At 43.6% G+C, this 12724-nt stretch overlaps 1 pseudogene; it reads right to left on the reverse strand.

Annotated features, from left to right (window-relative positions):
* Positions 1-10520: 10520 nt before the first annotated feature.
* On the reverse strand, positions 10521-11256 carry LOC140637572 (cofilin-1 pseudogene; annotated as a pseudogene).
* Between the last annotated feature and the right edge of the window lie 1468 nt (positions 11257-12724).

The raw sequence follows: 12724 nt of genomic DNA on the forward strand, positions 1-12724 counted from the left end.
GATCCTGGGACCACTCCCTGAGCCGAAGGCAAACACCCAACCACTGAGCCACCTAGGCATCCCATTCCTTTCATTTCTTTACTGTTAAGAGTAAAATCCTTATAAGTAGAGAGTTTTTATGTTTTTCTTTGAGGGCAGGAAGATAGGGGTAGGTGGAGAGACCACAATTAACTCCAAATTTTATGCCATGTGATATGATCCCAAGAAACAGTAGACAGAATGTCTGCAGCCTGGGTCCAGTGTAGGGATAAACGTGGTAAGCATGGCGAAATGCTCTGGGTTCAAGAAAGAGCCAAGCTGGAGCAGTAGGAAGGTGGTCATGGGACTTCTCAGCACTTGATTCCTTTCATATATCAGAACTGATCTTCTAGTGAGAAAGAGTATTTCAGTAATTTTTGCCTTTACAACAGAGATGTCATCAAGTATATTTCTAACATTCTAGTGATTTCGATTCTTCTTTGTTATTTCACAATTCCACGAAATACCAAAAAGCTGGTGGAGGATTGTCAGGAGGCTCTGTCAAAAGTTAAGTAGAAAATTAAAGTTAAGTAGAAAAGTTACAGTAGAAATGCCTTGGAACTGAGAAGAAATATCCTCTACCCCCACCCCCACTACTAGAAGGTTAGGAGGTGGGGGTGGGGGTTTACTTTGGAATCACTGGAGAGTTTCTGTGAGATAGCTCCCATGGATTAGAATCATCAAGGGAGACCTTTCTTGGAATGTTGGATTCAGTGCATGCAAGGTCTTACACTAGCAGAGGGAGATGATCGAATCAAGGAACAAAGCCTTTGGATAAAGGAGGGATATTTCTTTCTCTCAAATTTGTGGGAATAAATAAATGGTAGTTAGAGATACAGGGAAACATTGAGGTCACTGGACAAAAATTAATGACAACAGGGGCACTTGAGTGGTTCAGTTGGTTAAGTGACTCACTCTTGATTTCAGCCCAGGTCATGATCTCTGGGTTGTGAGGTCAGCCCCGCGATGGGCACCATATTGGACATGGAGTTTGCTTAAGATTCTTTCTCTCTCTCCCTTTCCCTCTGCACAACATCTGTCCCCCCTCCCATGCACATGCACACTTATGTGCTTACACTCTCAAAAAAAGAAAAAAAAAGTCACGACATTTGGATTCTGGCATTGAGTCTTCAGAAAGATTGCTTAAAATACAAATACTGCCTTGGAGGGGAGTCATATTGGCCAATTAGCATAGATAATCACTGGTCATTTTGACATCGATCAATTTTTTTTAGAGATTTTATTTATTTATTTATTTGAGATATAGAGACCACAAGCAGTGGGAAGAGGAAGAGGGAGAAGCAGACTTCTGGGCTGCTGTGCAAGAAGCCCAACATGGGGCTTGATCCCAGGACTCCCTGAGATCATACATGACCTGAGCTGAAAGCAGACACCCAACCGACTGAGCTACCAAGGCGCTCTGGCATTGATCAGTTTTCAGAATAATTAGCCACCACCTTAGAAAGCATAAGAAAACAGGAAGGCTAGAGGCTGTCCCTAGACAAAATTGTGAAATAGAGGTTAATTTTCTTCCTCTTCTCATTTCCTCATTCAACACCCTTATTGTATGTTGAATTTTCCTTAACCCCACTTTACTTTTTCTTCAGAAGTGACTTTTGATGCTTTTCCCCAGAGATTTTACTTGAAGGTAGATGTCAGTCAAAATGGTAAGTTTAGCAGCAACCCTCATCTTTGTGTTTCTGAGGTTCAAACTGCCTGATTGACTCTAGGAATGACCTACATGATGGTGAAACTTGAGATATGTTTGTTTGTTTGTTTGTTTGTTTTGTTTATTTTAGAGATTTTATTTATTTATTCATGAGAGGCAGAGACATAGGCAGAGGGAGAAGCAGGTTCCTCATAGGGAGCCCGATGTGGGACTCGACCCCAGGACCCTGTGATCACGCCCTGAGCCAAAGGCAGACGCTCAAACACTGAGCCACTCAGATATCCCTGATATATGTTTATTCAACTGATTTCACCCAATTACTGGAGAATACACATTTTTTTTCAAGGAAACATGAGTAAATATGAAAATTGATCATGTACTTGTCCATAGAACAAATTCTTAAAAGTTTGCAAAGAACGAATATCAAATATAATACATTCATGGACATCAATGCATTTAAGTCAGAAATCAGTAACAAAACTTATAAATCATATGTGTTTGGAAATTAATCCATGAGTTAAAGAGAAATCATAGCAATAATTAGAAAATACTGATAACTGAATAATAATAAAGATTGTATAAGTAAACACTTGTAGGAGGCACCCAGAGCACTAGTTGAAAGAGACAAGAAAATGCTTGGTTGCATTATCTTCATAGGAATGCAAGTGAAAATAATGAGGTACCATATAGCACACTCGAGAAGTTGGCAAAATTTTAAAATCTGAAGTATTAGCAAGGATGTGTAACAATAGATCTCTCATTTGCTGCTGGTGGGAGTATAATTAGTTCACTGCTTTGGAATAGACGTTGATATTACTCAGTAAACTTGAAGATACACACATCCTACAACCCACAGTTCTCTCTTAGATATATAACTGATGTACTCTTATATCATGTGCATCAGAGTATATATACAAGAATGTTTATGGGAGGGGGCACCTGGGTGGCTCTGTCAGTTAAGTGTCTCACTTTTTTTTTTTTAAAGCTTTTATTTATTTATTTGAGAGAGAGACAGAGATAGCGAGAGAGAGCACAAATGGGGAGGAGAGGGAGCAGGGAGCTCAACGCGGGGCTCAATCCTCAATCCCAGGACCCTGGGATCATGACCTGAGCTGAAGGCAGATGCTTAACCAACTGAGCTACCCAGATGCCTCAACTGTCTGACTCTTAAACTCATTTCAGGTCTTTTTTTTTTTTTTTTTTTTAAGATTTATTTATTTATTCACGAGAGACACAGAGAGAGAGGCAGAGACACAGGCAGAGGGAGAAGCAGGCTCCATGCAGGAAGCCCAATGCAGGACTTGATCCCGGGACTCCAGGATCACGACCTGAGTCAAAGGTAGACGCTCAACTGCTGAGCCACCCAGGCGCCCCAATAACAATCTTAATTTCATTGGAAAAGTGAATGGTTCCAGGTGGGGAGGGAGGGAAATGTACTTTAACTGTCTCTCTTGAATTCTAAAACACATTCATGTATTGCTTGTTCGGTAGTAGCAGTATGATTATGGAAATAACCCCACCGGTGTTCTGTGACCCACTGCGGAATTAGGGTAAATAGCAAATCTTTTGTATGTACCTTAGGTCAGGATAGGAGTGAGAGCTGACCACTCTCTGGCCAAGGGCTGAATCTTGCTGAGGTAAAACTTGGGTGCCAGGGTTGCCCCTTCAGTAGGGCTATGGGTGGGGCAGTCACCATGATTGACATGTCTGGTTTAGCATCACAGAGAAACTGTATAGTACCCCCAAGGCATTCCTTGTGGCTGCAACGGCACCATTTAAAGATTAGGAGTACAGGCTGTTAGGCTGGTCCTTGATGTTATCTTCCCTGCCCTTTCTGTGTTTTTCCTATCAGGATCCCCTCCTACATGTAATCCTACATGCCTGTTACCTAGTCCTCAGTAACCTGCTGACTGATAAAGCCTTAAGGTATTAACCCTCCAAGGAATTAATACTCCAAGTGTGGTCAAAAATCCTGTCATAAAAACCCCACAAAACTAAAAAAAAATCTAAATGTTATTGTGAGTTTTCTAACATTTATGTCTTTTCCATTGTACTACTTGACTAATTACTAAGGCTGATCTCACCTCTCACTTTACAATGTAATTTACATAACAAACATTTTTATCATTGTTTTAATTTTTATTTATACCTCACCTCATTTCACAAAATATTGAAGTGACTTATGATATGCTCATACCATAAAAAGGTGAGTTTTGTTTTTAAAAATGTTATATTTATCTACCTGAGAGAGAGAGAAGAGAGAGCAAGAGAGAGAGAAAGCATGAGCAGGGGTGGGTGGCAGATGGAGAGAGAGGCAGACTCTGCTGAGCAGGGAGCCTGATGTGGGGCTCCATCCCAGGACCCTGGGATTATGGCCTGAGCCAAAGGCAGACGCCCAACCAGCTGAGCCACCCAGGTGCCCCAAATGGTGAGTTTCAAGTAAGGAATTAAAAATCAGGCCCAGAGAAATAGAAACTAGAAGAGAAAGTCACGTCTAGGCATAAAAGTAGAACACAAGTGAACCACTAGAATTGAGTTTCAGGCTTGGTCTAGGATTCCTGGCAAAAGAAAAAAGGGAGGCATGATAGCTTGTTAGTTATTTGCTTTCCCTTCCTCTGTCATTCTTCCAAAGCCCACTTTTTCCTTAAAGGAAGTATGTAGCTTTTCCTAACACACCACCCAAGAAGAAACTTCTCACATGAGGGTTGTAAGGTTTCATGATCACCTCTGAGTTCCTACCTCTGCATAATAATAAAGGGTGAAAAGATAAGAAAAAAAATACATTTTAACTCAACTAAAATTGTGCACATGGTTAACTTGTGCATTGGGCAATGCAGCAAACAGTAGACGTCGCTGAGCTGACTTGAGAGAGCTGTGTATTTGTTTACCCATTTACATCTCAGTAGCAAATAACCAGGGATTTAAGAATCCTCATTTGCGTGCTTCGGAAACATCCTGCAATCACCCATTACAGTTGCATCATTTTGGGGGCGGGGGTTCACATGAAAATAGGTGAAGTGATGTTCACCTGAAAATCCTGCTTGCTGAACTTTGTGATTTATGTGTCATTTTATAGCATATTTAAGTTGTCCTCTGCATAATTAAACGCCTTCATTTAATGGGCCACTGGGGAAACAATCCCAGTTTCTTTCTTTCTTTTTTTTTTTTACAATCCCAGTTTCTAAGGGAAAGTTTCGCTCAGCGTGTGTATCATGGATCTGGGTGAAGACAGAGCGGTGTTGACCCAAACGGTCATGGGCACCAAGCTGGTGCACTCAAACCGTGGAGGACACAGGCCAGGGCTCGCTCCGCCCTGGGCCTGGACCATGTCACATGTTGTCTGAGACAAATTCAAATCCAGCCAAAGGCATCTCTGCCTGCCCGGGGGATCCTTCTACGGCACTCCCTGTTGGGAGCTTCTGCCTCCAGCCGGCCGCCCAGGCCCTGTCCTCCCCGCAGTCCGCTGCAGGTCTGCTTGCTGACTGACCTGTTTGGATCCACTTCTCCAGCTTCGCCCCTGGTGCTCTTTCCTGCAGATGATCCGCTGTTCGGCCTCCAGCCCTGGGCCCCGGGCCCCGAGGCTCTGCGGGGAAGGTGCTCCCTCCCTGGGCTCCGGGCCCGCCGGGTTCCCCACGGTGTGCGGGCGAGTGGGGTGCGATCCGGGGTCGTGTCCTCTGTGTGCCGACTGAGCTAAAGAATGAGGAAACCTAAATGCCACCCAGACTCGTTGAGCACAGCCACGAAGCGCACACGTATATTCATTCATTCACCGTTCATTCGTTCATCGTCCACTGTGTGCTGGGCACTGAGAACACGGAGGTAAGGATGACCACCGCTGTCTGTCTTCACAGACTTGAATGAATGGCAAGGTTGGGGATCATGACAAGGCAGGCTTTTTGCGTGTTGTGGTTTATTTACTATTTAGTTACCTGGTGGACATAGTTGATTTAGTCGAGAGTGATCCGACAAAGATGCTGTGTCTTTAATAGCAGCTAGCTCCCTGCCTGCTCTCTCTCTCTCAAATTAAAAAAAAAAAAAAAAAAAAAAAAAAAAATCGGGATCCCTGGGTGGCGCAGCGGTTTGGCGCCTGCCTTTGGCCCAGGGCGCGATCCTGGAGACCCGGGATCGAGTCCCACATCGGGCTCCCGGGGCTTGGAGCCTGCTTCTCCCTCTGCCTGTGTCTCTGCCTCTCTTTCTCTCTCCGTGTGACTATCATGAATAAATAAAAAAAAAAATTAAGAAAAAAAAATCTTTAAAAAAGAAAAGCAAGTAATATCGTTGCTAGTTTATAGCTAAACCTTTCATAAATTTTCTGTTAATTCATAAAAATTTATAATCTCACTAGCACAAAAATTGATCTAGCACAGTGGTCTTCAGACTGGGCTGATTTTGCCTCACCCTGCTCCCCCCGCCACGCCCCAGAGACCTTTGGCGACGTGTGGAGACCCCTTCGGATGTCACTATTAGGATGGTGTTACCTGGTGGTTAGAAGCCAGGAATGCTGCTAAACATCCTACAATGCATATCAGAGAGTCACCCATAACAGAGAATTATCTAGTCCAAACTGTCAACAGTCCTGAAATTGAGAATCCCTGGCTAGGGTATGTGTCAATTGGAATGTCTTTGAGAGAGTAACTACTAGGAAAGCTTCATTTAGCCTGGTATTTGTTATCATTACAAACGGCTGACATTTATTAAGCCCTTACTATATGCCAGGCATTATGGTAAACGCTTTCAATGGATGATCTAATTTAATCATCAAAAACTCTTAATTATTAATTATTAATAGCTCTATTTTACAAATGGAGAGACAGGTTTAGTGGGGCTAAGAAACTAAGAAACTTGCCCAAGATCGCATTGCTAACAAGGGCCAGAGCACGGAGCTGTGAACCCATGAAGTCTGGCTCTTCACTCTTCACTACCACAAATAGTTAGCGTCCCTAACTTAGAGGTCAAGCCGTCCCTTCAGCTGTTTCCTAGCTCATTAGAAATTGCTTTAGTGACAGACTGAGCTGGCTCAGCCCTCTGTTGTTTATAGGCTCCTACTGGAAGCCAGAGGAAAAAGAGAAGTTGACATGACAGCGTATAATTCAACCAATTTGGAAAAGAGAATTTAACATTACCTTTAAACATCAACATTTAGTTTATGATTGATGGTCCTCCCACATGGGCGTGCAGCTGGCACATGAATCTGATCCAATTAAAGAGCATCAACCAAGACTGTGAGTAATATCAAATTCAACTATGATTGTGTTGACACAGAATAAACCACAATGCTATAAATAGCAGAATGGAGCTAACAGGCTTTGATGCCGTCAGCTCTCATCATCTTACACTTTGGCTTTACTTTTCATTATTTTTACACTTCTGCTTTACCAAGAGCCTCTGGGCAGTGTTTAGTAAAATTTTAGGATCAGATCACACTGTTTTTGTCAGTCGGTGTTTTCCGAAGGCAAAGCAGCGTCCCCCATACCTTTACTTGCATTACAGGGCGGGATGACTCCTACACTGTAATCTGATCTAGTTCCTCGACCCTAGAATCTAACTGATAGAATGTAATCGAACACTGTGTCTGCCCACGTGATAGGGCAGGGTTCTTCTGTCTTCTCACCTGAGTACAACTGGCTTGTGCCACCCAGAAGAATGAAAAGGTAACTCGGAATATGTGGGGTCCTTATAGCCCAAGCGGATATCCTTATGAAGAAGAGGGAGGATGGGCCCCGCAAATTGCAGGTCAGTGTGAGTGAGTGTGGTCTTGGTCCCAGTAGGTTTCTGAAATAACTTGCTCTGAGAAGTGTGTATGTGGGGACCCATGGATCTGGCTGTTTCACCTTGAGGTCCTGAAGCTGTGTATGGGCATGGGTGTCTTTAACGCATCCTAGGTGTTTTTAGAAAGAGTCACTTCCCTAGAATTGGTCTCTGGTGAGCTGACCGTGAAAACATCCTTGTACTCAGGGCCAGTAGGGGATTATATGTCAAGAACGTTGGATTTTCTATTATTATTATTATTATTATTATTATTATTATTATTATTATTATTATCTCTGTAGTATGAACTGTTATGTAAGAGGGAGGTTGGCAGGTGAAGAGTTTTTGTGGGGAGGGGTCTTTTTCCTTGCTTGTTATCAAGACTGGTGTATTATCTTTGTCCCATATAATTCAATAGGTCTCTATTAGACCTAATTGCATTAGACCTAATAGACCCAATTGCACTGATCACCTTTGAATTTCTGGGGTGTGGCTGCCTGGTGTTTTTTTGTTCATTTTGATTTTTCTTTTGTCCTTTAAAAATTATAGAGAGGACCTGAGTGGCTCAGTGGTCAAGCGTCTGCCTTTGGCTCCGGGTGTGATCCTGCTTCTGCCTCTGCCTATGTCTCTGCCTCTCTCTGTCTCTCATGAATAAGTAAATAAAATCTTTAAAAAAAAAGTTACAGAGAGGTTAAATATGTTAGACTGAACAATAACATAGTGATGCCAGTGGCCACCATTTATAGACTGTAGTGTGCCAGGCTTGGTACCGACTGCCTTACATGTGCCTTTTCACTTCACCTGCAGGACAGGCGAAGTATGTATGTATGTATGTATGAATGTATTCATTTATTTATCTATCTATTTACTTATATATTTACTTACCTATTTATTTTTATTTATTTTTATTTATTTATTCATGAAAGACACACACACACACACAGAGGCAGAGAGAGACACAGGCAGAGGGAGAAGCAGGCTCCATGCAGGAGCCTGATGTGGGACTTGAGCCCAGGACTCCAGGATCACGCCCTGGGCCAAAGGCAGGCACCAAACCCCTGAGCTGCCCAGGGATCCCCTTTATTCTCCTTTTTTATAAAAGATTTTATTTATTTATTTGAGAGAGAGAGAACACAAATGGGAGGGGGAGGGAGAGGGAGAAGCAGGCTCCCCACTGAGTAGGGAGCCCAATACCGAGCTTGATTCCAGGAACCAGGGATCATGACCTGAGCCAAACGCAGGCACTTAACCGACTGAGCCACCCAGGTGCCCCTGTTTATTCTTCTTTTACAGAAGAGAAAAGTGAAGTTGTATTAAGTAATACCAGGTTGGATGAAGTCACATAGCTGATTAGAAAGCAACTAGACTGTGATCTGAACGCAGGCCGACTGCAGGGTTCATGTTGATTAACCAACCCCTCTCCTACACTGGACTCCCTTCTTAGGCTTGGAGCTTAGCTGAAGGAATGTGGAACATGGAGACAATGGAATAAGAAGTGAAAGAATAGAGTCACAGTAAAGAAGTGGAACTTTCTTCCAGAAGACTGACTGGATATCAATTTGTTTCTAATTTTTCTCAGCCAGGTTCTGCTTCTATATTTCACAACAATTCTAAAAGTGGCAAATTGCTCCAGGAACATGGATGTCACTTTCCAGATAGATAATACAGTATTTGTGGATCTCATTATTTTTAAAGATTTTATTTATTTATTCATGAGGGACACACAGAGAGAGGCAGAGACAGAAGCAGGCTCCTTGAGGGGAGCCCAGTGCAGGACTCAATCCCAGGACTCCAGGATCACTCCCTGAGCCGAAGGCAGATGCTCAACCACTGAGCCACCCAGACATCTCATGAACTTCATTTTTAAAAGCAGACACTTAAAACATTTTCCTAGTGTTACAGTTCTCAGATTTACTTCAGATAGAATTTCCTACCCTGTCCTTTTCCCACTAAGAGGCAAATAGAAACTTAATGAAGACTCTTAATTAAGAGGCTTAATTACTCCTAGTGAAGTGGTCATTTGATCAGAGATATATTGAGTTGTATGTAATATATTGAGTTATGATTTCTATGCAAAATTCTGTATGCCTTTAGAAGGACATTTCATGATACTTAGGCTTTGTGGTCTTTACATAGACCATAAAATGTTAGGAAGAAATAGGAAATGTAGATTCTTGAATGTTCTCCTCATACTTCTTGACTCTTACCTGCTTTTGACTCAGCTGTTAAACCTGCAGAGTTTTTACCTGATTTGTCTACAAAGGAGGTTGTAGAGTTGGTAGGTCAATAAGTTGGTGATTTACTTTAATTTATAATACCAGCTAATGTTTGTTGAACACTCAGGTATCTCGGCCTGTGTGAAGGCTAGGTGGCTTACATCGCATTACGTCATTCATCCTCACAACGTAGTATGTAGGTTCCATCCCCACTTTACAGATGATAAAAGGGATGCGTAGAAAGATTTGGAAGCTAGCTCAAATCACACAATGACAGTTTAGACTCTATCATGGGTCAGTCTCCAAAGTAAGTATGTTCAAATTTGTCTCAGTAGTGTCTGGGCTTCAGACTAATGAGGGTGAAATGTATGACAGCATTTTTTCCTTTAGTCTCTGCTAAAAATCTGAATGCTTTTTTAACCCTGACACAGACTTACAGCTTAAAACAAAACAAAACAAAACAAAACAAAACAAAACAAAAAAAAACAAAACACCATCAGCCTTCTTTACTGCAAATGGAAGATTGGGGAATCAAGAGGCAGAGGTGTGATGCAACAGTTCAAATGCTCAGCCTGGTGTTAGAAAGTCTCCATTAGTTCTTTTTTTTTTTTTCTTTTAAATTGTTGTGTGTGTTTGTGTGTGATTAATTGAAGGTCCCTTACTGGTCCTTTTTCCATGAGTGCCAAGACCAGGGGGAAAAGGGGGAGGGTAACCAGGCAGCACAAGGAAGGGTCATCTCCACAACATTCCATTGATACACAGAACTAAACAGACAAGCACAGAGTCACTATTGTGGTTAGAAGTTGGCAGCATGGGAAAAGGGAGGAACAGGTGAGGAAACTGGGGTGTCGTTAAAAAATACAGGCCCCCCCAAACTGGGGTGCCTGGGGGGAACTTGGTCTGCTTCAGCCCAAGAGGAATCAGAAGATCAAAAGCGGTTTGGGAAAGCCAGAACCATCAGGGATACAGGGAGGAGGAATGTCCAGGGGGTGAGAGGGCTGTTTGGCAACTGAGGTGAAGGGATTGCCCTCCCCCAGTTGGGATCCCCCCAGCCCCTCCGGTCTGGCTGGAAGGGGGCAGCCTGCAACCCCCAAGGGCAGGTCTGGAGCTGCCAGATGCTCCAGGCAGGGGGCTGGAGGGGGCTCATAAAGGCTTGCCCTCCAGAGAGATGACGGCACTGCCCCCCAATTTCTTGACCTCCTTGTAGCAGTTTGCTTGTAATTCATGCTTGATCCCGGTCAGCTTCTTCTTGATGGCATCCTTGGAACTGGCATAAATCATTTTGCTCTTAAGGGGTGCAGACTCAGGTGCCCAGAAGGTAAACACCAGGTCCTCCTTCTTGCTCTCATAGGTTGTGTCATAGAGGGCATAGCGGCAGTCCTTGTCTGGTAGCATCTTGACAAAGGTGGCGTGTGGGTCGTGCACAGTCTGGCCCACATCACCTACCAGGATCTCCTTGGCCTCCTCGAGGATGTTCTTCTTGTCCTCGCCCAGGCAGAGAAGTACTGACTTCTTGCGCTTCTTCACCTCCTCTGGTGTTGAGGATTTACGCACCTTCATGTCATTGAACATTTTGATGACACAGTCAGAAACCGCCACTCCAGAGGCTATGTTTCCAGAAGCGAAAGGGAGATAGCAAAAAGGGTCAGAAGAGAGGAGAGCCGCTGCAGCTGCTGCCGGGACCCGACTCTCCATTAGTTCCTTAGTTTTATATCCCTGAACTTTCTTTCATGGGCCCTTTGCTCTGGTCACACTGGATCGCTAATCATACCCAGACACACTTCACCTTTTTATGTAACAAATTTATTGAAGATTTAATAGATACGAGGCACCCCTTAAATTTGGGGAAATTTAAAGGAGAATAAACAGTCCACAATCTGGTGGGAATAGTAGTCATCCAGTGAGATGCCTTTATTGTAGATTTTCAAATGATAAGCATCCCCAAAAGAGGTACAGATATATTTCTGTGGGAGCACAGGAGAGGGAATAACTAAGTCTAAGTCCTCCGCTTCTAAGTCTTCTAAGTAGCATTGGAGCTGGTTTTTGGCCAACAGGCTTTTGGCAGACAGAGATGGTAGAAAGGGTATCATGGAGGGCACCAACTATACGGGGCATGGCACGTCTAGGGAAGAGACACCTTCATGGCCTGGAAGAGGACAAGTATGAAATCAGACATGGCTAAAGACAAGCTTGCAAAGTGCAGGGGGACAGACGGCCAAGGGCCTCAAGGTCCTGATAATGAATGGGGATTTAGTTCTATAGGCATAGACATCATTAAAATCCAAGGAGCTGGGCAGCCCGGGGCTGGGGGGTGGGGGTGGCTCAGTGGTTTAGTGCCACCTTCAGCTCAGGGTGTGGTCCTGGGGTCCCGGGATCAAGTCCCACATCGGGCTCCCTGTATGGAGCCTGCTTCTCCTTCTTCCTGTGTCCCTGCCTCTCTCTCTCTCTCTCTCTCATGAATGAATGAATGAATGAATGAATAAATAAATAAATAATCTTAAAAAAAATCCAAGGAGCTTCTCAAGATCTACAGATGTGCTGCACCCAACCTCCCTACTTCCCTTCTGCTCTCATTCCCTACCCCTCTCCCTTTCATTCACTCAGCTCCATCAACCCGATTTTCCTTGACTGCTTCCAAAATGCCCAGGGCTCACTGGTTAGCACTTGATGTTTTCTCTACGCGGTAAAATTATTCCCTAAATATCTGCATAGCACACTCCTCTTTTTTTCTTTTAGGTCTTTGCTCAAATAACACTTCATCAGAGAGATTCCTCTGACTACTGTTGACCTTAAAAAGTAAAACAGCCAGGGGTGCCTGGGTGGCTCAGACTCTTGGTGTTGGTTCAGGTGGCGATCTCACAGTCACAGGATAGAGCCCCAGGCGGGGCTCCACACTCGGGGCTGAAGTCTCCTTCAGGTTCTCTTTCTCTCTCCTTTCCCCTCTGTCCCTTCCCTCGCTCATGCATACATGTTGAGTCTCTCTAAAATAAATAATCATAAAAAAAGTAAAACAGATGATTATTTTACCATCCAAATGGGTTTATTCATGAATAGCAGAGGAATTGCACTTCAG

Source organism: Canis lupus, chromosome 8 (genome assembly GCF_048164855.1).
Source record: "Canis lupus baileyi chromosome 8, mCanLup2.hap1, whole genome shotgun sequence".
NCBI classification, from domain to species: domain Eukaryota; kingdom Metazoa; phylum Chordata; class Mammalia; order Carnivora; family Canidae; genus Canis; species Canis lupus.